Here is a 22,942-nt window from a genome sequence, read left to right as displayed (position 1 = left end):
GTCTTCCCCCTGTGCGTGTGTCTGTTGCGGTGGACCCACAGCTGCAGGCGTGGTTTTGTGGGTTTTGTTTTGTTTTGTTTTGTTTTCGTTTTACATCATGCATCCTTCCATATCATGCGTCTCTGATAATGATTATGTTTAATGGACCGTAGGTCGTTTCCAATTTTTTTTTTTTTGTATTCTTACAAATAATGCTGAAAGAACAGCTTCTGCCAGGAGCACAACCCAAAAGCACGATGCTGTGTCTGCTCGCATTAGTCAACGTGTGTCATAGGGCCGAACCCAAAGTCAAGTTAAGTGGGGACTTGTACTTTTCCCCCATGACAATTGAAAGGGTGACTAATGCTGTGATACAGAGGGAAAAACCGTTGGGAGTCACGAGCCCCTTGACCTCCTGGAAGGGAATGCGATGGTGAGATGTAGAACATAAAAAGTGGACAGGTGGAGGCAGGCCGATGGATTTCGAATTCAGGTTCTGACCTTGAGCAGAGGCTGTGTCTTCAGATGTCTCCCGTGAAATGGAATAATTAAGAGAAATGACGTATTCAAAGCATGTTGCGCCTGCCTGACACGTAAAAAGGCTGCCAGCAAATGTTCCCTTTGATGAAATTTTGCCATGGTACCGAATGTGCTGTTTGGATGGAACTTGACTTTCCTGGGTTTTGACTGGTTTTGACTCAAACGCACACAATGCGGAGGATTTTGTAGGCATAAAAGAAAAGATGGGCGTAATTTCTGGATTATTCTCCTTAAGTCCCTTTACCAAGTGCATCATCCCCGGGGAGCTAATTTAAAATTCCTGCCTCCGTTCCATTTCCAAGGTAATTATGTGTTCTTTGTTACTTAAAGGGTGGTCCAAGGGCCAGCGACATCCCTTGCCTGAGATTCGTTATGTACATTAAAACGTGAACAGCACTGATGCAGATTGTCCTTAGAAACACGGTGTCAGGGGCGCTTGGGTGGCTCGGTCGGTTAAGCATCCGACTTCGGCTCAGATCGTGATCTCAGGCTCGTGGGTTTGAGCCCCACGTTGGGCTCTGTGCTGACAGCTTGGAGCCTGGAACCTGCTTCAGATTCTGTGTCTCCCTCTCTCTCTGCCCCTGCCCTGCTCTCTCTCTCTCTCTCTCTCTCTCTCAAAAGTAAATAAACATTAAAAAAAAATGAACAGAAACACAGTTGCAAAAGTTTTCTTTGCGAATTGTGATTTGCCTTTCAATTGGACCATAATGAAAAACGATCAACAATATTTAGGTAAAATTTTTTAAAAACCTATTTTAGGGTATATAATTTAAAATGGGCATAGTTAGAACAGCAATCATTTTGGATTGTTTTTCTCTTTTCCAGCTTCTAGGAAAACCAGTTATTTTACCTAGACGGTTTAATTTCGATGATGACCTTTTGGCCCATGACCTTTGGTTTGGCTTATTTGAATTTTAGAAATCTTACTTAGATTTTATAGGATTGAACTTGAACAGTATTAGAAGTAATCTAACGTGTAATATTCGGAATCTTTGGAAGAAAATGATAATTCTTGAACTAAAGAATCTGTTCTTATCTGACCCTGCTATATGATAGTAATCTTGTTTTTGAGCTTTTTAATGTGTATATTGTATGTCAAGAGAACCTGATTCACTGCAGGGAGGGTGTGGACACTGAATGAAGTAGGGTTTGTTTAAAACTCCTTTACACACTTGGGGTCCCTGGGCGGCTCAGTCGGTTGAGCATCCGACTTCAGCTCGGGTCATGATCTCACAGTCCGTGAGTTCGAGCCCTGCGTCAGGCTCTGTGCGGACAGCTCAGAGCCTGGCACCTGCTTCGGATTCTGTGTCTCCCTCTCTCTCTGCCCCTCCCTTGCTCACTCTCTCTCAAAAATAAATAAACTTAAAAAAATTTATGAAAAATCCTTGACACTCTCAGATGCCGCACCAGTGTAAGGTGCGTGGTTTTACAGCAAACGACAGCCCGTGGGCCATATCTGTACCTGTGGTTTAAGTAAAGTTTTATTGGAACACAGTCCTACCCATTAAGTTACTCAATCGTCTATGGCTGATTTCACAGAACAGTGACAGAGTAACAGAGACCATGTATGGCCTGCAAAGCTTATAAGCTATTTACTCTCTGGCCCTTTACAGAAAGTTTGTATGAACTAATGAAGGATAACTTTTTGTATGTGTGTGAAATTCTTGTGTCTGAAGAATGTTTTTATTTTTTTAAGTAAGTCTCTTTTCTTTAAATGTTTATTTATTGAAGGGGGAGGGGCAGAGAGAGAGGGAGGGGGAGAGAGAGGATCCCAAGCTGTCTCCGTGCTGTCAGTGTGGAGCCCAACTCAGGATTCGTGCTCACGAACCCGTGAGATCATGACCTGAGCCGAAATCAAGAGTCAGGCGCTCAACTGACTGAGCCACCCAGCTGCCCCGTTTTTCTTTTTTCCTTTTCTTAATTTTTTTTTAAATTTATTTTTGAGACAGAGACAGAGCATGAGCAGGGGAAGGGGCAGAGAGAGAGGGAGACACAGAATCGGAAGCAGGCTCCAGGCTCTGTGCTGACGGCTCAGGCTCTGAGCCGTCAGCACAGAGCCTGAGGCGGGGCTCGAACTCACGGACCGTGAGATCATGACCCGAGGCGAAGTCGGACGCTCAACCGACAGAGCCACCCAGGCGCCCCTCTTTTTTCCTTTTAAATAGAACCGAGGAGTCAGGCTAACGTTGAATAGGTTTTTATTTTTCTTCTTCCAAATTATATGTTCGTGTTTGGGCCCTGACCACGGGTGAAATTAACCTCGCCACTTTTTGGACCTGTTTCCTTTTAAGTCTCTCAACCAGTCCTTTTCAAAGAATTGAAGATAATGCTGTCCTCAGATGCTGACTTCATTACACAAATGCAAGAATTCATCAGCGAGCTGTGTATTCTGTATTTCCCCGCTGCGTGCTACTTGCTTCTTGCAACCCAAAGGCTATTTTTCTCTTGGAACCCAGAAACCTTAGGCTCTTCCTTCCCTAGGGTGCCGCCTTGTGGTGGGCTGTGGGTCCTTCACCGACAAACTCCCGCACAGGTTAGTCATGGAGGAAAGTGAGTCAGCCCCGGTGTGACTCATCCCAAACCCATCATACACCTAAGAGATCGTGAGTCACTAGACAGAGACAGCCTGCTGGTGGATCCGATTTGGAAAAACTCCCCTATTGTGATTTTCAACCCTTTTCCTCCTACTTCTAAATGGGCTTAGAGTAAACATTAGGAAAAAGAACAAAGACCTGACTCATGGGGGATGTTTTGGGGATTCAGTCTTGATTTTAGCTAATTCAGTATTATTCACGCTTTGTTTTGTATGGTTGTGGGTATATATTTTAAAATGATGTATATAAATAATTATAGTATTATGTATATGAATAATTATACATAAATTATATATAAATTATTTATTTTTTTAGTGTTTATTTTTGAGACAGAGAGAGACGAGCATGAACGGGGGAGGGGCAGAGATAGAGGGAGACAGAGAATCTGAAGCAGGCTCCAGGCTGTGACTTACCAGCACAGAGCCCGACACGGGGCTCGAACTCACGGGCTGTGAGATCATGACATGAGCCGAAGTCGGACGCTTAACCGACTGAGCCACCCAGGCACCCCTATTTTTATTTTTTTAAGTAGGTTCCATTCCCAACGTGGGGCTTGAACTCACGACCCTGGGATCAAGAGTTGGATGCTTTACCAACTGAGCTAACCAGGAGCCCCTAGATATATGTAATATATATATAATTATATAAGTTATATTAAAATTAATATATTAATATATTAGAATTATATACATATATATACACATATACACATACTTGTATGCATATCCATGTATTATGAGTGTGTGCACGTGTATTGTGTAACTAATTCGCATTTTTGGTGAGCCTTGTTACCAAAAGTTTCAGAGAAGAGGCTGTGATTTTTCCCTATACAGGCCCTTTCTGTGTCTGGACCCCATCCCAACTGTGATGAATTTTCCTCAGGGAGGTGTTAATCGACCACTCACTTTTGAGTCCGCACACCAGAGGACCTTTATGCGAAGAACCCCATCCCTTGTCTTACCTTCCACTGAAGTTACTTCTAGGGAAAACATGTTGGCAGAGAATAGCAGTCCACTGATAACTCCACTGATTCAAATAGCTACCACGGTAACTGCTCCGTTCTTACCTAAAGACTAGGACCCTTCTCAAAATCTGCATAAAGATACCGTTTATTTGCAACTATTGTCAGGGGGGAGAAATACATGTGTACTAAACAATTGTTTAGCTATATATACATGTATATATATGCATATATGTGTATGTGTACATACATATGTATACATATATACATATATGCATATATGTATGCTTATAATATATGTGTATATGTGCGTATATATGCATATGCATATATGCGCACATATACACACACACGCATATATATGCGTGTGTGTGTATATATGTGTGTATATATACATGCATGTATATATACACACATATATATACATACATGTATATATATACACACACACACATATATATACATATATACATATACATGCTGGGAATTAATGTCTTTAACTGCAAAATACAGTAGTAATGAGTAAACTTAGGAGCCGGCTTATCCTGCTCTAGCTTTCCACCCATCCACCTGCATGAAGATAGAGATGTGCTACTTACAAGAATTGACAGATCTGGGATGGATTCAGCACAAACAGCCCTTTCGAGACCGTTCAAACTATGGTGTTCAGCTAAATGTTCCCCTAGTTTAAAGATCTGTTCATTTCTGAATGTTGCCAGAGATCTGAGTTCTGTGAGCAGCCTGCAGCAAGGGTTTGGGTGGTTGCTGTGTGCAAAAGCCCTAGAGTAAGCAAGCGGGAAATGATACCAGGGTGGGTAAATATTACTACAGTAACGCCTGATTTCTATAGGAGAAATTTGGAAAATAAACCCGGAATCCCTGGAGCATGGGTGGAAATACACGTTGCCCCAAATGGACAGTCCGGAAAAACCAAAGTCATGCTTCTGCCCCGCCCCCTCCCCCCCCCCACTTTTTAGTAAGGATGCTTTTCTTTTTGATACGGACTAATTGAAAGCGTTACATGGTGAGCGACTTTCTAATGCACTACTTAGCATGGATAAAACCACAAGAGAAAGCACAAAGCCCCGAGAGAAAGCAGTGGCGTTCCTTTTTTCTGTTCTTAGCATGACATTGGCAAAATCTGCTCCTCATACGAAATGCAGGGTTCTGGAGAAGCTACATGTGTGTCTCCTTTAATTCCGTTGTATCAAATACCTCTTGATCATGAAATTCTTTACATACAGCCTGGATCTCTTATAGCCATTGTTTTGACTGTGAAGGACTGACAATTATGTTTCTTTGCTGGCATTTCTTTTACCGTGGTGGTCTCCACCCTTGCGGCTCGTTCTGATTCACTTTTTTTTTAAAATGTTTATTTAATTTATTTTTGAAAGAGAGAGAGTGAGTGTGTGGGTGTGAACAAGTGGGGAGGGACAGACAGAGCGAGAGAGAGAGGGAGACAGAGAATCCGAAGCAAGGTCTAGGCTCTGAGCTGTCAGCACACAGCCCGACACGGGGCTCAAACCCACAAACCGTGAGATGGTGACCTGAGCCGAAGTTGGACGCTTAACCCACGGAGCCACCCAGTCGCCCCCGAGTTCATCACACTGTTGTCTCACAGGGTGAGTGGATCTCCCGTGGCCTTGCTCAAGCAAGCGCGTAGGAATAAGGTGGAACGAGGGGAGGAGAGTGCGCATGGGCCACTCAGGCTCCCATGGCGAATACTTGTGTACTTGAACACATTTGGGCTAATGCGCATAAAGGCTCATTGTCGATGGAGGGCTATGTATGTCCTTCATGCTTTCAGGTTATACTGTGGCCATCTAAGTATATGTCAAAGGGGTTCTTAGAACTCTTTTCAGAAAAAGAACTGTTGGGAGTTGCCTGCTAAACCCATGTTTATGGAATGTAGTAAATGAAATTAACGACAGTCCTGTACAGCTTGTCACCTGCACTTGTCGATTTCAAGTGAGGTACCTCCTGATGATCGAGTTTTATTAACTGAAGGGCTGGTAAGCCCTTTGCTCGGAACTGTGTGTCAGTTCAAGACCATATGCTTGTTAAGAATGGTGGGGACGCGGGGCGCCCGGGTGGCTCAGTCAGTTAAGCGGCCGACTTCCACTCAGGTCGTGATCTCGCGGTCCGTGAGTTCGAGCCCCGCGTCGGGCTCTGTGCTGACAGCTCGGAGCCTGGAGCCTGTTTCAGATTCTGTGCTTCCCTCTCTCTGACCCTCCCCCGTTCATGCTCTGTCTCTCTCTGTCTCAAAAATAAATAAACGTTAAAAAAAATTTTTAAAAAAAGTAATAGTGGGGACGCAGCTGAGATAATTACAAAAGCAATTTTCATTTCCTGATCTTCTATTACGTGACAAGACCCTGCAGATATTTTCTCTCTAATCCTCATGAGGTAAGTGGAATTCTTATTTTGCAGGACAGGAAACTAGACTTTGCTAAAAAAAAAAAGCAAAAGACAAACAACAACCCCCCAACTTTCAAGAATGCCATGCCACTATGTGGTAAAAGTAAGATTGAAACTTAAAGTTTTTGGACTCTAAAACCTGTGCTTTTACCTGTCTTGGTAAGGAGACTGTCTTTCTTCCTGTTAGTCCTCTTTTTTTTTTTAATGTTTATTTAATTTATTTTGAGCGCTTGTGAGAGAGGGGAGTGGGGAGAGGGACAGAGAGAGTCTGGAGCAGGCTCTGCTCTGACAATGCAGAGCCCGGCGCGGGGCTCAAACTCATGAACCTTGAGCTCATGACCTGAGCCGAAACCAAGAGTTGGATGCTCAACTGACCGAGCCACCTAGGCGCCCGTCCCCCCGCCCCCCCCCCCGCCATCATCTGTTTTTTAAAAAATAACGACGTTCCACTCAACGTGTTTCTTCAACGTTCCAAATTAGTTCAGAGTTCCAAATTAGTTTATCCTTATGTCTCAAAGAGCCATTTGCCATACGGATCTGCCCTTTCCCCCTGTTTTGTAGCTGGTTCTTTGGGGATTTGTCAAAACCTTTTAAGTATGCGTGCATGTGTATGAAACACAATATACATGCAGGAGTGCAGTGGAAACAGTGTGCCGCTGAAAGAGGCTGTAAACAAACCCCCATCTAACCACCACCAAGGCCAAGAAATGGAACCTGGAAACCCTTTTCCACCTCCACTCGTTATGCCTTTCTTCCGGAGAAATCCCGACTTTATGCAAATCCCTGCCTTGTTTTGCGTTTTAATTTTACCACCTACGTATTTATCTCTGAATTATGTAGTTCTGCCTGTTTCTGACCTTTATGTAAATAGATTAATACATGTGGCTTTATTTGCTCAACACATGGGTTAATACCATTCTCTGCACAGGAATCCTGCACATATTTTGTTAGACTTATTTCCACGTACTTGTTATATTTTGATGTGATCGAAATGGTGTATTTGTCAAAAGCTTATTTCTAAGAATGGCTAGTGTATAAAAATACGTTTTATTTTGGAGCTTGGATACGGTCAGCAGTCTCGCTAATAAAAACCCTGGAAGGGGCGCCGGGGAGGCTCAGTTGGTTGTGTCCGACATCAGCTGAGGTCATGATCTTGCTGTTCATGAGTTCAAGCCCCGCCTCAGGCTCGCTGCTGTCAGCGCAGAGCCTGCTTGGGATCTTCTGCCTCCTTCTCTCTCTGCCCCTCCCTCACTCGCGCACTCTTCCTCTCTCTCAAAAATAAACATTAAACGAAAGTCCTTTAAAATTGTAATAATTGTGAGGTCTTTGAGGTTTTTTTTAAATGCTTTATTTATTTTTGAGAGATAGACAGAGTGTGAGTGGGAGAGGGGACAGAGAGAGGGAGACACAGAATCAGAAGCAGGCTCCTGGCTCCGAGCTGTCAGCACAGAGCTCGACTCGGGGCTCGAACTCACAGACAGTGGGATCATGACCTGAGCTGAAGTTGGTGCTTTACTGACTGAGCCACCCAGGTGCCCTGAGTTTTTTTTTTTTTTCCTGTGAACATAGTCTTCTCATGTGTAAATGCATTTTTTTTCTTCCACGTTAATCCTTATATATTTTTCTTGCCTTATTGTCATGGCCAAGACCTCTAGTGCTACGCTGAGTAGAAGAAATGATGGCAGACCTCCTGTCTCATTCCCTTTTCTAAAAGGAAGTGCTTTTTATCTTTTACCAGTTAAGTGTTAGGGTTATTATACATTTTTGGCGTGTATCTTCTTCTAGAGTAGGAATTTCCCTTCTGTTCCTCAAGTTTATTATTTTTTTATCAATAGATGTTACTTTTCCTGTACGTGTCGAGATGACAATTCGATTTTTCTTTTAATCTGCTAATATGGTCAGTGATATTGACCAACGTAAAAAAAAAAAATTAAGAGTGGAATCGAGATGTAAATTCAGTTTCAGCAGGGTATGTGATACTTTTGAAATAATAATATGGATATGATGTGCCTGGTATATTTTTTGAAGATTTTCTTTTTGTAAGTAACCTTACCGCCGGTGTGGGGCTCATACCTACAACCCTGAGATTGAGAGTCGCCTGCCAGGCGCCCCCTCCCCACCTTCGTTTTTGATTGATACGTTCACTGCTTATAGAATTCCCATTTGGCAAATAATTCATTTGAGCTCTTTGAAGATACAATTCCTTTGCCTTCTGACTCCAGTAATCCTTTCCTTGTGGACAATCAGTTGTCAGTTTAATTATTGCCCCCACCTTTTTAAAAGAGTTTACTTTTAAGTAGTCTCTACCCCCCACGTGGGCTCGAACTCACAACCCTGAGCTCAAGAGTCACACGCTCCACTGACTGAGCCAGCCAGGCGCCCCTAATTATTGCCGCTTTGAATGTGATTTGCCTCTTCTCTCAGGCTACTTTTAATTGCATCTTTGGTTTTCTGCATTTTTATCGTGTTGTGCTTAACGCACAGATTTCATTTGTCCTTCTCGGGTTTATTAGGGCTTCTTGAATCTGAGAGTGGAATCTTGAGTGAATTTTGGAAACTTCTCCACTGTTCTCTTTCTATATTGTTTCTAGCCCATTTTCTCACGTGTTAACTAAATATGTGTTAATTATTTTAGGGTATTTTCTCTATGTCCTTCCGTGTTGGTTATCTGTTATTGCACACAAGCCACTCTAATAATCAGTGGCTTACAACAGCACGTGTTTCATTATTTAAGATTCTGTAGGGGCGCCTGGGTGGCTCAGTTGGTTGAGTGTCCGACTCTTGATTTCAGCTCAGGTCACGGTCCCAGGGTCGTGGGATCGAGCCCCTCATTGGGATCATGCTGGGTGTGAATCTCTTTCCCCTCTGCCCCTGTCCCCTGCTCTCTCTCTATCTCTCTCTCAAAAAAAAAAAAGGATTTTGTGAGTAGACTAGGGCTCAGTTGGATGATTCTTCTGTGGTTCTTGCTTGGGATCTGTCATGAGACTGCAAACAGAAGGCATCTGGGGCTTTAGCATTGAAACTGCCTTCACTCACTTGTATGGTGCCCTTGATGGGGACAGCTGGGAAAGCTGATGTCAGCAGTGCTGACAGGACATCTTCGTGTCAGGACTATGTCTTCTGTTGGCCTCTCATCATGGCTTCTTCATGTGGTCTGTCCAGTGGGACAGTTAGGCTGTTTTACATGGTGACTCAGGGCTCTTAAAAGGGCTTCCAGAAAAATGAAAGCGGTCAGGCTTTCTTAAGACCTAAGCCCAGAACTGGTACAGTCTCACTTTGACACCATTCCTTTAGCCATTCCCTTATGCCTCCATCATTTATTCTGAATACTTTCTTTCCCCCCAACTTTGCTTTCAGCTCAGTCATTCTTTCTTCATCTGTTGAGTTTCTAATTTAGAAAACATTGAATTTCACACGTAGAACTGGTATTTTCTTTTTTTTCAAACTCGTGTCATTAAAAAAAAAAAAGTTTCCAGTTCCCTACTGAATTTTTTTTTTTTTAAAGATTTTGCTCGCGAGTAACGTCTGTCTACACCCAGTGTGGGGCTCGAACTCACAACCCCGAGATCAAGCGTCCCATGCCTCACCGGCTGAGCCAGCCAGGCGCTCCAACCTTACTGACGTTTTTAAGTTTGGCTTTTAGCCCCGTGAGTGTGTTAAGCATAGTTATTTTACCGTCCGATTCTCACAGTTTCTGGTATTTGGAGTCCCGTTGTTTTGTTCTGTTGTGTCTTGTTTCTGTGTTTTCTCGCTCACGATTGCTTTCCTTCCTGCACAAATGGTTGTCTTTGGTTATGTTCGGATGCTGTGTTTAAAGGGCTAAGATGCCTTATGCCTCTAGAGAATGTTTTTGTTTTCTTCTGTCGGATGCCCGAAGTACTAGCTTTCTGGAATCCTCTTATTAAGCTAAGTCATCTGAGCCACTGGCTGTAAGTCCATATGAGGGCTGCTGACTTTTTGTTCACTTTGCTTTTTCTATCCCCAAATGAGGTGGTCTCTGTGGGCCCCAACTTCTGGTTTTTTTTCTCCCCCAGAGGCCATCAGAAATAACCTTCATCCTCTCATGTTCCTGGGGAATCCGCAAATACAGCCATGTTTTCACGTTTGCTTCATATTTTTTTTTACTTCCCAGCAACATGACAAGGTTAGTTTTGTGGCAAGAAATAGCATCTCTCTCAAATCCAAATGGACAACTTATTAAGAATTTGAAAGCCGGGGCGCCTGGGCGGCTCACTCGGTGAAGCGTCCGACTTCGGCTCCGGTCATGATCTCACAGTTCGTGGGTTCGAGCCCCATATCGGGCTTGTGTTCTCAGCCTGCCATCATTTCTTCACTCAACATAGCTCTAGAGGTCTTGGCCGTGACAATAAGACAAGAAAAAGATATAAGGATTGAAATGGAAGAAAAAAAATGGTATTTACACAGGAGAAGACTATGTTCACAGAAAAAAAAAAAAAACAAACTCGGGGTGCCTGGGTGGCTCAGTCAGTAAAGCGCCGACTTCGGCTCAGGTCATGATCCTGCGGTCCATGAGTTCGAGCCCCGCGTCGGGCTCTGTGCTGACAGCTCGGAGCCAGGAGCCTGCTTCCGATTCTGTGTCTTCCTCTCTCTCTTCCCCTCCCCCACTCATTCTCTCTCTCTCTCTCTCTCTCAAAAATAAATAAATAAATAAAACAAAAAAAAACATGAAAAAAAAAAAGAATTTCAAAGCTGATGGCATAAAATTACTTTACAAAAAGTAAAAGCCCGCTTACCATGCCTCAGCGAAGGTCACCCCGAGTGCTATTAAGGTAATTCCGATCATTTTCTTAAGGCACACGTCCCCATTTCCACTCAAGTGACAATACTGTAGCATAGACTGACATCTACACAGGCACTTAGACATTTAATCCTGCCCAACGGAACTGTATTTGAGCGAAACAGCCCCACGTATGTCCTCCCACCCACCTTCTGACTTGATACTCAGTGGTTTCCTCACGATTTTCTTTAACGTTTTCTTTATTTTTGAGAGAGCGCAAGTGGGGGAGGGACGGAGAGAGGGGGACAGAGGATCCACAGCAGGCTCTGTGCTGAGAACACAAGCCCGATATGGGGCTCGCACTCACGGACCGTGAGATCATGACCTGAGCCAAAGTCGGACGCTCCACCAGCTGAGCCACCCAGGCGCCCCGGTTTCTCATGATTTTAATAGCTCTTTGGTACCTTTTAGGATGTTTTCTTCTACTTTGCCCGGTTGCTATCTTCAGGGGGTGTATTGGCCTTGACTCTCTGGTCCAGTCTTTATTCCTGAGGTTTTAGGTGCATTCTTTACACGTAGAGGTAATACATATTAACGGTGATCGTGGAGGACCAAATAACTTGTCACACCCCTAGTTTAATATTTGGTTGGGTCAGGCTGGGCTTCCTGTGTTTTGCCTCATCTTTAAACTATTTTGTAATCCTAGACCATTCGAAGCACATCCTACCTAGGCACTGTCTGGGCCTCATGCTCCTCCCGCATAAGAATTTTCTGGGGGAAAGTTATTACAAATGACCTAGTCCAATTACTGCATTTTTCATAGACAGAAACACACGACAAGAATGGTCAAGTACGTTGAATTTAAAGTTACAGACTTCATTTGTTCAGATACAGTTACATTTGGCACGATTAAATGTACAAAGGCCTGTGTAGATGTCTGTCTATGCTTTACTTTTTGTCGCCACTGGTTTTCAAATTCTTAAAAATTTTTTTTTTAATTTTTTTTAACGTTTATTTATTTTTGAAACAGAGAGAGACAGAGCATGGATGGGGGAGGGTCAGAGAGAGAGGGAGACACAGAATCTGAAACAGGCTCCAGGCTCTGAGCCATCAGCACAGAGCCTGACGTGGGGCTTGAACTCACGAACCACGAGATCATGACCTGAGCCGAAGTCGGACGCTTAACCGACTGAGCCACCCAGGCGCCAAAAAAAAAAATTTTCTTTTAATGTTGTTTTTTGAGAGTGAGACAGACAAAGTGTGAGCGGAGGATGGGCAGAGAGAGGGAGGGAGGCACGGAATCCGAGGCAGGCTCCAGGCTCCGAGCTGTCAGCACAGAGCCTGACTCGGGGCTCGAACTCACAGACCGTGAGACCATGACCTGAGCCGAAGTCGGACACTTAACCCACCGAGCCAGCCAGGCGCCCCTTTACATATTTTATCTTTAAGTGATCTCCACAGCCAGCATGGGGCTCCAACTCACGACCCCCGAGATCGAGAGCCGCAGTTTTTCCAACCGAGCCAGCCAGGCACCCCCCGTACATTAAAATCCTAACTCCCAAAGTGATGGTATGAGGAGGTAGGACCTTTGGTGGGAGGTGATGAGGTCATGTAGGCTTTGCCTTCATGAAGGGGATCGGTGCCCTTACAAAAGGGCCTCCTTGCCCTTTGCAACTATGTGGATGGAACCAGAGGGTATTAGGCTAAGTGAAATTAGTCAGTCAGAGAAAGACAAAAGTCCTGTGACTTCCCTCATATGAGGACTTTAAGAGACAAAACAGATGAACCTAAGGGAAAGGAAACACAAATAATATAAAAACAGGGAGGGGGACAAAACAGAAGAGACCCATAAATATGGAGAACAAAATGAGGGTTGTTGGAGGGGCTGCGGGAGGGGGAGGGGCTAAATGGGGAAGGGGCCCTGAGGCATCTACTCCTGAAATCATGGTCGCACTAGGTGCTAACTAATCTGGATGTCAGTGTAAAAGAATAAAAAATAAAATTAAAAAAAAATAATAATAAAATCGTGAAAAAAAAAAAAAAGAGAGCCTCCCTTCCCCCGCGTGAGGTTACAGAGAAAAGATCGTTATCAGGAAGCAGGCCCACACCAGACGCTGCCTGGCCTTGGACTTCTCGGCCTCCCGATCTATGAGAAACAAATGTTTGTGTTTGGGATTTGTGTTACGGCAGCTGGAACGGACCGAGGCACCGTCCGAGTGGTGGTATTGCCTACTGGCTTGCGTAGCTGAGTATCTCTTGGTTTAAGACCGTCCGGGCAGAAGCGAGACATTTGGGAGCCATCAGTGTACAGATGGCATTCAAAATCGTGAGCTCGCATGAGACCACCAAGGGAGGCGGCCGTGGGAGAGAGGGTGAGCCAGCTGAGCGCCGAGCCCTGGGACACCCTGCTTGTGATACAGTCGTGGCACCCAGAAGGAACCAATAAAAGACCAAGCAGCTGCGGCCAGGAAAAGTAGGAGGGAGAACCAAGAAAGCTGACTGTCTTGGGAGTCACACGGGAAAAGCGTTTCAGAAAGCGTATTCAGTGGTGTTTCAGTAAGATGGGGACTAAAGGTGGACCGTTGGCTGTGGCCATGTGAGGTCATGGTAGAGCTTGAGAGGCACCCTTTTGGCGAAGGGATGGCACGGAGGGGGGCCATCCTTTATTGGAGTGAGATCCGGAATTAGCAAGTACGGGAACAGAGAAGTGGGGCTGTCCTTGGAAGGGGGCACGAGGTCAAGGTTTCCACTCTGGTTTTTAAGGTGGGAGAAACCCAAGTGGTGGTCACGTATATATGCGGATAAGGAGGATAGAGTAGCAGTAGAGGAAGGAACATTCATGAAACCAGAGAAACTGGGGGCAGTTAACAACTGATGTCTCTGCAGAGGCGAGAAGGGTCTAGTACAGGAGGGGGTAGGCATCATCCAGGAGGTTAGCATGTTCATAGGAGAAGAAGGTAGTAGGGGAGGTAGGCATGTTGGAAGTCATTAGCACTAAGGTCAGACAGGGTCCGCTCTCTCTCTGCCTTCTGGACACATGGGAGGATTGTGCTTGCTGGCCCGATGGCATGGCGGGGTCACGTGACTGCTTGTGGCCAGCGAATCGTTCTAAGCGACACACGTCATTTCCGCGCTAGCCCTTCATTGTCCGTGCGAACATCGTTGAGTTATTTCCCCCTCTTCCATGGCCAATAGCAACACTCCAAACACTGGTTTCTCATCAGCCGACATCCCTGAGTAGGGACCACATAGAGCAGAACCCTTAGCGGACCATTATGGACATTGAGCATCCTTTGCTGTTCCTACCACATGAGCTTAGCCCATCCTGAGTGTTGTAGGCACAGATGTAGATAGGAGGACTTCCATGATGGTGGGGGATTATGGGAAGTCTGTTATGGTTGTACCTGGCGTGGCAGTGGAATAGGAAGGCGAGAGTGAAGATAGGGGAGAGGCATCAGAGATTGGAGGAGAGAGCAGAGGGGGTAGAATAGTCATTAGGGAGAATCTTAGACTAATTGGGCCAGGAAGACGGTACGATTATCAATCGGGAGGTATTCCGGGCCCATTTGAGGTTGGTGGCCATGATTAAAATGAACAGTTGGTGGGGGTGTGTTTTTCTGCGACTGCTGTTGACCGAGTGGGCACAGGCATGGTGTAGACAAAGGAAGCATTGGATTTCACCAGGCAAATATGACCGTGCAAAGGGAATTGGAGATAACTCATACGAGAGTGATTATTTAGCGTATCCTTTTAGGACTTTTAATCAGCCTCAGACACATTCATTCTTAGGGTAGTTGACACTGAGGGCTGAGAGACATAGTAAAAGTCAAACTCGTGTCATGTAAACCTTGGTTTAAAATATACAAAGTCCTGGGGCGTCTGGGTGGCTCAGTTGGTTGAGCGTCTGACTTCAGCTCAGCACATGATCTCACGGTTCGTGAGTTCAAGCCCTGTGCTGGGCTCTCTGCGGTCAGCACAGAGCCCGCTTCAGATCCTCTCTTCGCCCTCCCTCTTTCCCTACCCCTGTTTGCACTCTCTCTCTCAAAAATAAGCAAACATTGAAAAAAAAAACCTTTAAAAAAAGTAAAATTTTACAAAAGACCTACTTAAAAAAAAAGAAAGGAAAGTGGAACGTCTGACTCTTGACCCCGGGTCGTGATCTCACGGTCATGAGTTCAAGCCCTGTGTGGTGCGTGGAGCCTACTTAAAAAAATTAATTGATTAAATACAATTTACAGAGGACTTCTGCACACGGCAGGATATGAAAAAGGGGAGACGGTACCGTTGGGTTGGTCGTAAAACCGGTACAGCTCCTTTGGGTTGAGGAGAAGGTCCCTTGTGTCCCCATGTTTATCCTCTGTGCTTTGTGAAGTCACTGCCACAGTGGGTCCTCTTTTTTTTTTTTATTCCCTCCTTTCTCTCTCTCTTCCCCTAAGTATTTCTCTTTAAAATATCTGCACTCTCCATATGTGGTTTACTATTTTTTTAATCTTTTTTTTTTTTTTGATGTGTATTTTTATTTTTGACAGAGAGAGGCAGAGCATGAGCAGGGGATGGGCAGAGAGAGAGGGAGACACGGAATCGGAAGCAGGCTCCAGGCTCTGAGCTGTCAGCACAGAGCCCGACGTGGGGCTCGAACTCACAAACTGTGATGAGATCATGACCTGAGCCGAGATCGAGTCAGACGCTTAACCGACTGCACCACCCAGATGTCCCTTCCGTGTGTGGTTTAAAGTTGACCGTCATACCCCTTGTCCTTCTCTTGTCTTTGCTGCTGTTCCCTTTGTTTCGTTGTGGGATTTGGCTCACTGTTGGTTGAGCAGATGGGGAGGGAAGAGAATATGGGTGTGGCGGGTTAACTCAGTTCCCAGTGAGACCCAGTGGCCCTGTGAGCCCCAGCCCCCCACAGTGGAAGTGTGACTGACATCCCCCTGATGACCTGTGAGCTCTCCGTAAGTTAGAAGTGCGGAAACTGATGCTTGAGGTTACTTGCGTGATTTCTGCAGCAATGAATTGTTATTACCTTCACGCACACACCCCCTTTGTTGACTCCCGACTCCCCACCCCCCTGCCCCCACTTAGGGAATGTTGACCATTAATGGGAGGAATTGTCCCTGATTCTACCAGTCGGTTTCATGTGCACAGTGTGCCCCTTTCGGACCACGTAGGATCTCAATACTGTCCCAGAGGACACTCATTCAAAGCTTCTGTTCTTTCTTTGCAGCTTCTAGGTACAGATGTTGGTTCTAATTCTGGAACTGTTTAGAGGGACGCCCTGTGTTGCTGTTGGGTCACTAGAAAGCTGGAGGGGCCAGCTGCTTCTAAGCGTTGTTAAAGGTGTCTCTTCCGTCTCTGTCTTTAGATAGGGACAAGAGAGGGCTGGTTTGAGGAGGCCCCGCCGTCTGCTTTTGTGCTGAGCTTGAACCCTGGACTGAGGATCCCACATGCCCATCCTCGTGAGCATGTGTGCAGCCCGCCCTGCCTGGTTTGGGGGGGGGGGGCTGATGCCCACATGGGGCCGCTGTGCTAGATCAGAGAGAAGCAGTTCATACCTGGGGTGTCGGGGTTGAGGTTGAGAGCCTGGGGCTGCCCTTGAGGATGGAAGGGACAGGGTTTGGCCATTGGGAGAAGTCTTCTCTGGTGTCCAGGAGTCCCCCAGTGCTCTCATTAGAACTTGCTTTTTTGGTGTGTCAGAGATCTTTAATGCTTCCTATTAAAACACGAACACCTTTGAGAAGGGGACTTCAGACCCTCTTGAACAACAAATACCGTGTAAAGAGTCCTTTTTTTTTTTAATGTTTATTTTTGAGAGAGAGCATAAATGGGGGAGGGGCAGAGAGCGAGGGAGACACCGAATCCGAAGCAGGCTCCAGGCCCCAAGCTGTCAGCACAGAGCCCGACGCGGGGCTCGAACCCATGAACCGTGAGATCACGACCTGAGCCGAAGTCGGACGCTCAACCGACTGAGCCACCCAGGCGCCCCTTAATGTAAATCACACAGAAACTATGCAAATATATTTCTTCACCTCATTGGTGATCTCACATGCCTGAATGATGCCTGTGGTGAAACTCAACGGAGACTTGTTCAGAATCCTAGATCCCCCCCCAAGACCATGGGGTCATGAGCTACTGGGAAATACAGTTCCATAGTACCTGTCTTTCAGTGTCTAAGGCCAAGATACAGAAACGTTCATTACATTTCTCTACAGGAGAACGAGCCTTGGACATTTCGAGTCCGCTCCCTTACGTAATCGTTCTTAGCCGTGGAAAGTTGAAGTCACGAGCTTTAGAAAGTGTGTAGGTGTCCTTTGAGGTCAACCTTTTCCGAAAAGAAAGCCGGGCTGACGCGAGTTCGCCCTGCCTTTTTGCTCTGTCACCTTAAGAGTTACTGTGCTCCTTACGAATAATGTTGTCTCCGTAGAGTAACTTCTACGTTTCGGAAGAATGCATCATGGATCAGTGTTGGGAGTAATGGGAAAGTAAAGAGAGGCCCGGGAGCGAGGGAACCAGTCACAGTTGTTCGTAAGCCTTGTACACTCCCTCTGCGCGTGAATTATTCATTTTGCTGCCCTTGTGATAATAGCCACAGTGTTCCGTCTCTAAGGCTGTCTTGTGATATATCCCTTCTTGCGCTAAAAGGCTCCATATGATTTAGAAGCCAATTCGGCATACCACGCATACCATTCGAGAAGCATGTCGGGATCCTTCCTGCTACGAAAATGTCATGCATGCTTCAAATGACAAAGGTTGTCGCCAGCAGTGGTTTCGAGTACTTTGTAATTCTTCTAGAATCTTCAAAGCACTTTAATTCGAGGGTTCTCATTTTCAGTAAGAGAACTCGCTGAGATACTTGGCTCTGCCCTTTAATATCCAAATGTTGAATTGGAAATTGAGAATGGCCAAAACGTACGGTGAAGGCAGTGTGTGTGTGTGTGTGTGTGTGTGTGTGTGTGTGTGTGTGTGTTTAATCGTGGTAAAAAAAAAAAAAAGAACTCACATACCATAAAATGTGCCATTTTAGCCATTTTTAAAGGTATATGATACAGTAGTGCAACGGACCTGTAGAACTTTTTCATCTTGTGAAACCGAAAGTCTGTACCTATTAAACAGCCCCACACCCCGCTTCCCCCGCCCCTCCCCCAGCCCCTGGCAACCAGCATTCTGCTTTCTGTTTCCAGGCGTTTGACTCCTTTAGATACCTTGTATAAATGGCATCCCACCGTATTTGCCTTCTTGAGACTGGCTTATGTCACTTAGCGTAATGCCCTCGAGGTTCACCCAGGTCGTAGCATGTGACAGGACGTCCTCCTTTTTCTTTTCTTTTTTTTTAAGGCTGAATAATATTCCGTTGCCTGCCTGTACTCCATCTTATGTGTCCATTCGTCCGCGAAGGTAGCGTATCCTGTTTTGTAAAGTGCTCTTCTGAAAGCTTTTCTTGCGAGTGAAAGCAACCGCACCATGGAGACCGTGGAAAAATCCAGTCTGAGCCCCTCGTGCTGAGAGAGATCAGACTTCCGGTGATGTTTTGTATCAGTTTTTTATACTGGCAAAACTTGGCATTTCCTCAACTGAAACTCCAGTGTAAGAGGTTCAGGCTCACACTCCGCCCCCGCCCCCCCACCTCCCTCCTGTCCCCCCACACACCCCTCTTAGCATTAAAGTCCCTCAGATTGGCCGTTTTAGGGGATGGTGCGCCTGGGAAGCAGGACAGTGGAGAGCGTGTGATGAACATGGACGTTTTCTCCTCAAGTTGTGCTTCCCTCCAAGGAATCTTCTAGAGGGAAGAGATAAGGGGAAAGGGGTGGGGTGGGAAGGCAGCCGTTGCAGCAGTTGCCAAGATGGATGACGTATGAGCTCATTAGGGTGGATAATGGGTTTTCTCACCGGGCTCTGGAGTTTTCTCACGCACGGGCCTCTCTGTGGATTCCAGCCCCCGACTCGGAGTTGAAGCAGCTCTGGCTCCAGCGAAAGCACACACACACAGTGGGCTCTATGGTCTGGGTTTGGTCTAAATGTGGCCCGAGCGCCAGAAAAGCAAAAGGTTTGACTTGAAGACGGAACACATGGTTTGGGAGACTGAATCCTGTACCGTTACTCTCGCCTTTTCTTGACCTAGGGTCTTCCTCTGAGCCAACGGAGAAGGCAGATTGGGGAGGCCTGATGTGGACGGTGGCCGGCCTCCTTGTCCTTCCAGAAGCCGTAGTGGCAGCCGTGTCCTGTCTTTCAGAGGTATGAGCTGTGAGGATGAGCCTTTCCTTGACTATTCTTGGGTAAGGGTCAGGGAGGAGCAACAGAGGGTGGGAGCCCCTCTTTTCCTTCTCCCTGCAGGAGTGAGTGATCTCCATTCTGTCCCGGAAAATGGCCGCCCCCATCCCCCGGCCCACCCTAAGGCGGGCCTTGCCCGGCTCTGTGGCTGTTTTTCCTCCCAGGAAAGCCCAGCAGGGTGCCGTGGGGTGGGTGAGGGCAGGAGGATTGCCCGTGGCCGTGCCCAACAGCTTGAAGGAGAGACCTGAGGTGTCTGGGGGAAATGCCTGTGTGCTTGGAATGTGACTCCCTGGGGATCCCCAACCCTCAGGCGCTTCAGCAATGGAGGCCGAGTATGGGGTGAACGGGGCAAGGGGGGAGGGGGATTGAGGGGCCAGGTGTACCGTTCTTCAGCTGGCTCTGGCCTGCCTCCTGGGATGCACAGGTAACTGCCACGTGTCAGGGACAGTCAGCTGACTGACTTTCAGGCACGAGTCGGTGAGGGCCCTGACAGATCCGTGTGCCTCATAGCAAGGGATCGTTCTTTTTAGGAGGCAGATGAGAAGGGAGGCAAGGACTTTCTGCCTCGCGGATGACCGTTCGGAGACCCAAAGAAAAACTTTTCAAAGATTTTTGGCAAGCGGCTTCTAAAGATAAGTTTACAGTGTGGGTTTCGTCTCCAAACATTTTTTTTTAATTTTTTTAAAATGTTTACTTATTTTTGGTAAAGAGAGAGACAGGGCATGAGCAGAGGAGGGTAGGGAGAGAGAGGGAGGCACAGAATCCGAAGCAGGCTCCAGGCTCCGAGCTGTCGGCCCAGAGCCCGACGCGGGGCTCGAACCCACAAACTGCGAGATCATGACCCGAGCTGAAGTCGGAGGCCTAACCCACTGAGCCACCCAGGCGACCCTCCCAACATTTTTCTTTCTTTTTTTTTTTTTTTTTATGAAAAACTCCCAAGTCTACAGCAAAGCGGAAAGAGTTTTGGAGTGGGCACACATAGATGCCTACCACCTGGATTAGTAGCATCTTAAGATACTTGCTTTTTCAAATACCTAACCATCTAGTTGCTCGTCTAGCCATCTGTGAGCCCATCTTATTTTCCGATGTGGTAAAAAAACAAAAAACAAAAACCACTTTTCCCCAAATGCTTCTGCATTAGTAGTTCAGTGTTTGTTTTTCAAAGGCTTTGTAGGTAAAATCTGCACGCGAGGAAACGCACAGATCGGAAGCGTAGGGTGCGGTCTTTTCCATCATTTTGTCAGATGTTACCAAACCAAGCCTCTGGATCTTGTCGCAGAATTTCTATCAATTATTCAGGAAGTGCAGGTTTTTTTTTTTTTTTATTTTTTATTTTTTTTCAACGTTTATTTATTTTGGGGACAGAGAGAGACAGAGCATGAACGGGGGAGGGGCAGAGAGAGAGGGAGGCACAGAATCCGAAGCAGGCCCCAGGCTCCGAGCTGTCAGCACCGGAGCCTGATGTCGGGCTCGAATTCCCGAACCGCGAGATCGTGACCTGGGCTGAAGTCAGACACACCTTCTAGAAGGAGTGTACCATTTACTTGGGAAGAGAGGATGGAGGTATGTGGTAGGTCGTGAAGAAGCAGGATATAGTAAGTGTAGGAAGTGTTCCAAGAGCAAGCAGTGGCTGGCAGCCAGCGATTAGGGAAGGTTCTGGAGGGGTATCTGCTTTGAGGTGGTTCTGTGTGGAGGGAGAGGAAAAGGGGAGAGGGCTTTCAAGGTCCCTGTGGCCTGCTCACAGCAGGGACGCTTTGGCCTTCAATCCAGCAGAACTGATGGCCGATTCGAGGAGGTCTTGACCGATAATGTTGAAAAGGTAACTTGTCACGATTGTGACGGGCTGTAAGTGACCGGTCCTTTGGAAAGGCCAGCACGGTCTCTAGTGTTCCCTGGATTATTTTCCATTTCTCCCCTGTGGTTAGCAGAAATCCTACTCTTTGATTTTTTTTATTTTGGTCAGGAGAACGAATGGTATCCATTTCTCGATCCATGGTTTGAATAAGAAACTTTTCATCTGAAGGTTTAAAGGCGAGGGTCCCCTTTTCACGAGAAGAATGAAGAGTTGTACTCCCTTTATTAATGGGGACTTGGTCACTGTTGAAACCACAAACAAACAAAAAAGGCCCAGCAGCATTTCTTGCATATAGTTACTGGGCTCCTTAAACATTGCCAAATACCGGAGGGAAAGGAAAATCAGAAAAGTTTGGGGGGAAGGGGTTGGTGGTTTAAAAAATATAGTGACTAACTCCTTGTGCTGACTAATGCCAGTGAACTCATAATGAGTAACAATAGTGAATTTAGAAGGGAGATTAAATAGAACAGCTATTTAAAGGTTGCTTTAATTCAAAAGACAGCCGAGTTGGTCACACAAGTCAGGATTCCCTTTGGGAAATTCAGAAGTAGTTCATTTCACCCCTACAAGGAAGGTTCTGTCTCTCTCCTTTATCGAAAGGAGTCCTCTTAGGGTGGTTAGAGATCAGTTCTGTCAAGGGTGGCTCCTTTTCCACTCGTCTCTTGGGGTGGGGGGATTCTTGGCAGATGATCTTGCTTGTGCTTTTGTGTTGGAGAAGTAACATAGGTGGCTGCCGATAAGCAAGAACAACCAATCGATGTGAAAAAACAAACAAACAAACAAAACTTGGTTGGTGATGCCCGTGAGCTGGAAACACAAGGTTTGCTTGAGTTTATTTTCTCAGTTTTTGTTGCTAACCGTGGCATACAAAGAGAGGAACTGCCCGACCGTCCTTTTCGTATCTGTAAATTTTTTCAATTGAATATTTTTAAAAATGAAGATTATAAAATTGAGCAACAGTGCAGCTGACCAAAAGGTACAAACATGGGAAAGTCTGTTGTGGAATTTTCAATGATCTGAGTGTTGACCGGAAAATGGTTTGTTGTTTTTTTTTTCCATCCTTGTTGAAAATATTTAAAAAATAGATTTTTTCAGTTTATTTTTTGGGAGAGAGAGGGAGGGAGAGCAGGGGAGGGGCAGAGAGAGAGGTAGAGCGAGAATCCCAAGCAGGCTCCGCACTGTCAGTGCGGAGCCTGAAATGGGGCTCGAACCCACGAACTATGAGATCATGACCTGAGCCGAAATCCAGAGTCGGACGCCTAACCGACTGAGCCACCGAGGCACCCCGAAAATATTTTTAAATGTTCATTTTCCTTGGAACTCCTTTTTCCCAACTTCACTTGACCCTGAGACAGATAAGGGGACTTGTCATTTCCTGTCACACCATCTGTCGTATTTTTATTGATGCAGATTAGGGAACCGGTCTCTAAGTCCCCATTAGACTCCAGCCCGGTGCCCAGCATGTAGTAAGTACTTACTAGTTGATCAAAGAAAAAAGGTAATCACACTAAAGATGGATTTTTCTAGATGTGTTTTGGGGATGATGATGTCGTAGATGATTTTATCTTGAAAAACATATCACACTCATCTAA

General features: G+C 45.9%; 1 long non-coding RNA gene across 1 annotated transcript in view; it reads left to right on the top strand.

Moving 5' to 3' along the window:
- The window catches only part of LOC113597564 (uncharacterized), a 39,662-nt gene extending 18,836 nt beyond the window's left edge, over positions 1–20,826 (top strand). The window contains exons 2-3 of the long non-coding RNA XR_008290095.1: positions 18,563–18,622; positions 19,347–20,826. This is a non-coding gene — a long non-coding RNA (uncharacterized LOC113597564). The remainder of the gene's footprint in view (positions 1–18,562; positions 18,623–19,346) is intronic.
- Positions 20,827–22,942: the final 2,116 nt, after the last annotated feature.

This window comes from Acinonyx jubatus, chromosome X (genome assembly GCF_027475565.1).
Source record: "Acinonyx jubatus isolate Ajub_Pintada_27869175 chromosome X, VMU_Ajub_asm_v1.0, whole genome shotgun sequence".
Lineage (NCBI taxonomy): Eukaryota > Metazoa > Chordata > Mammalia > Carnivora > Felidae > Acinonyx > Acinonyx jubatus.
Note: the sequence above shows the minus strand (reverse complement) of the source record. Positions and strands in the feature narration are given on the sequence as shown.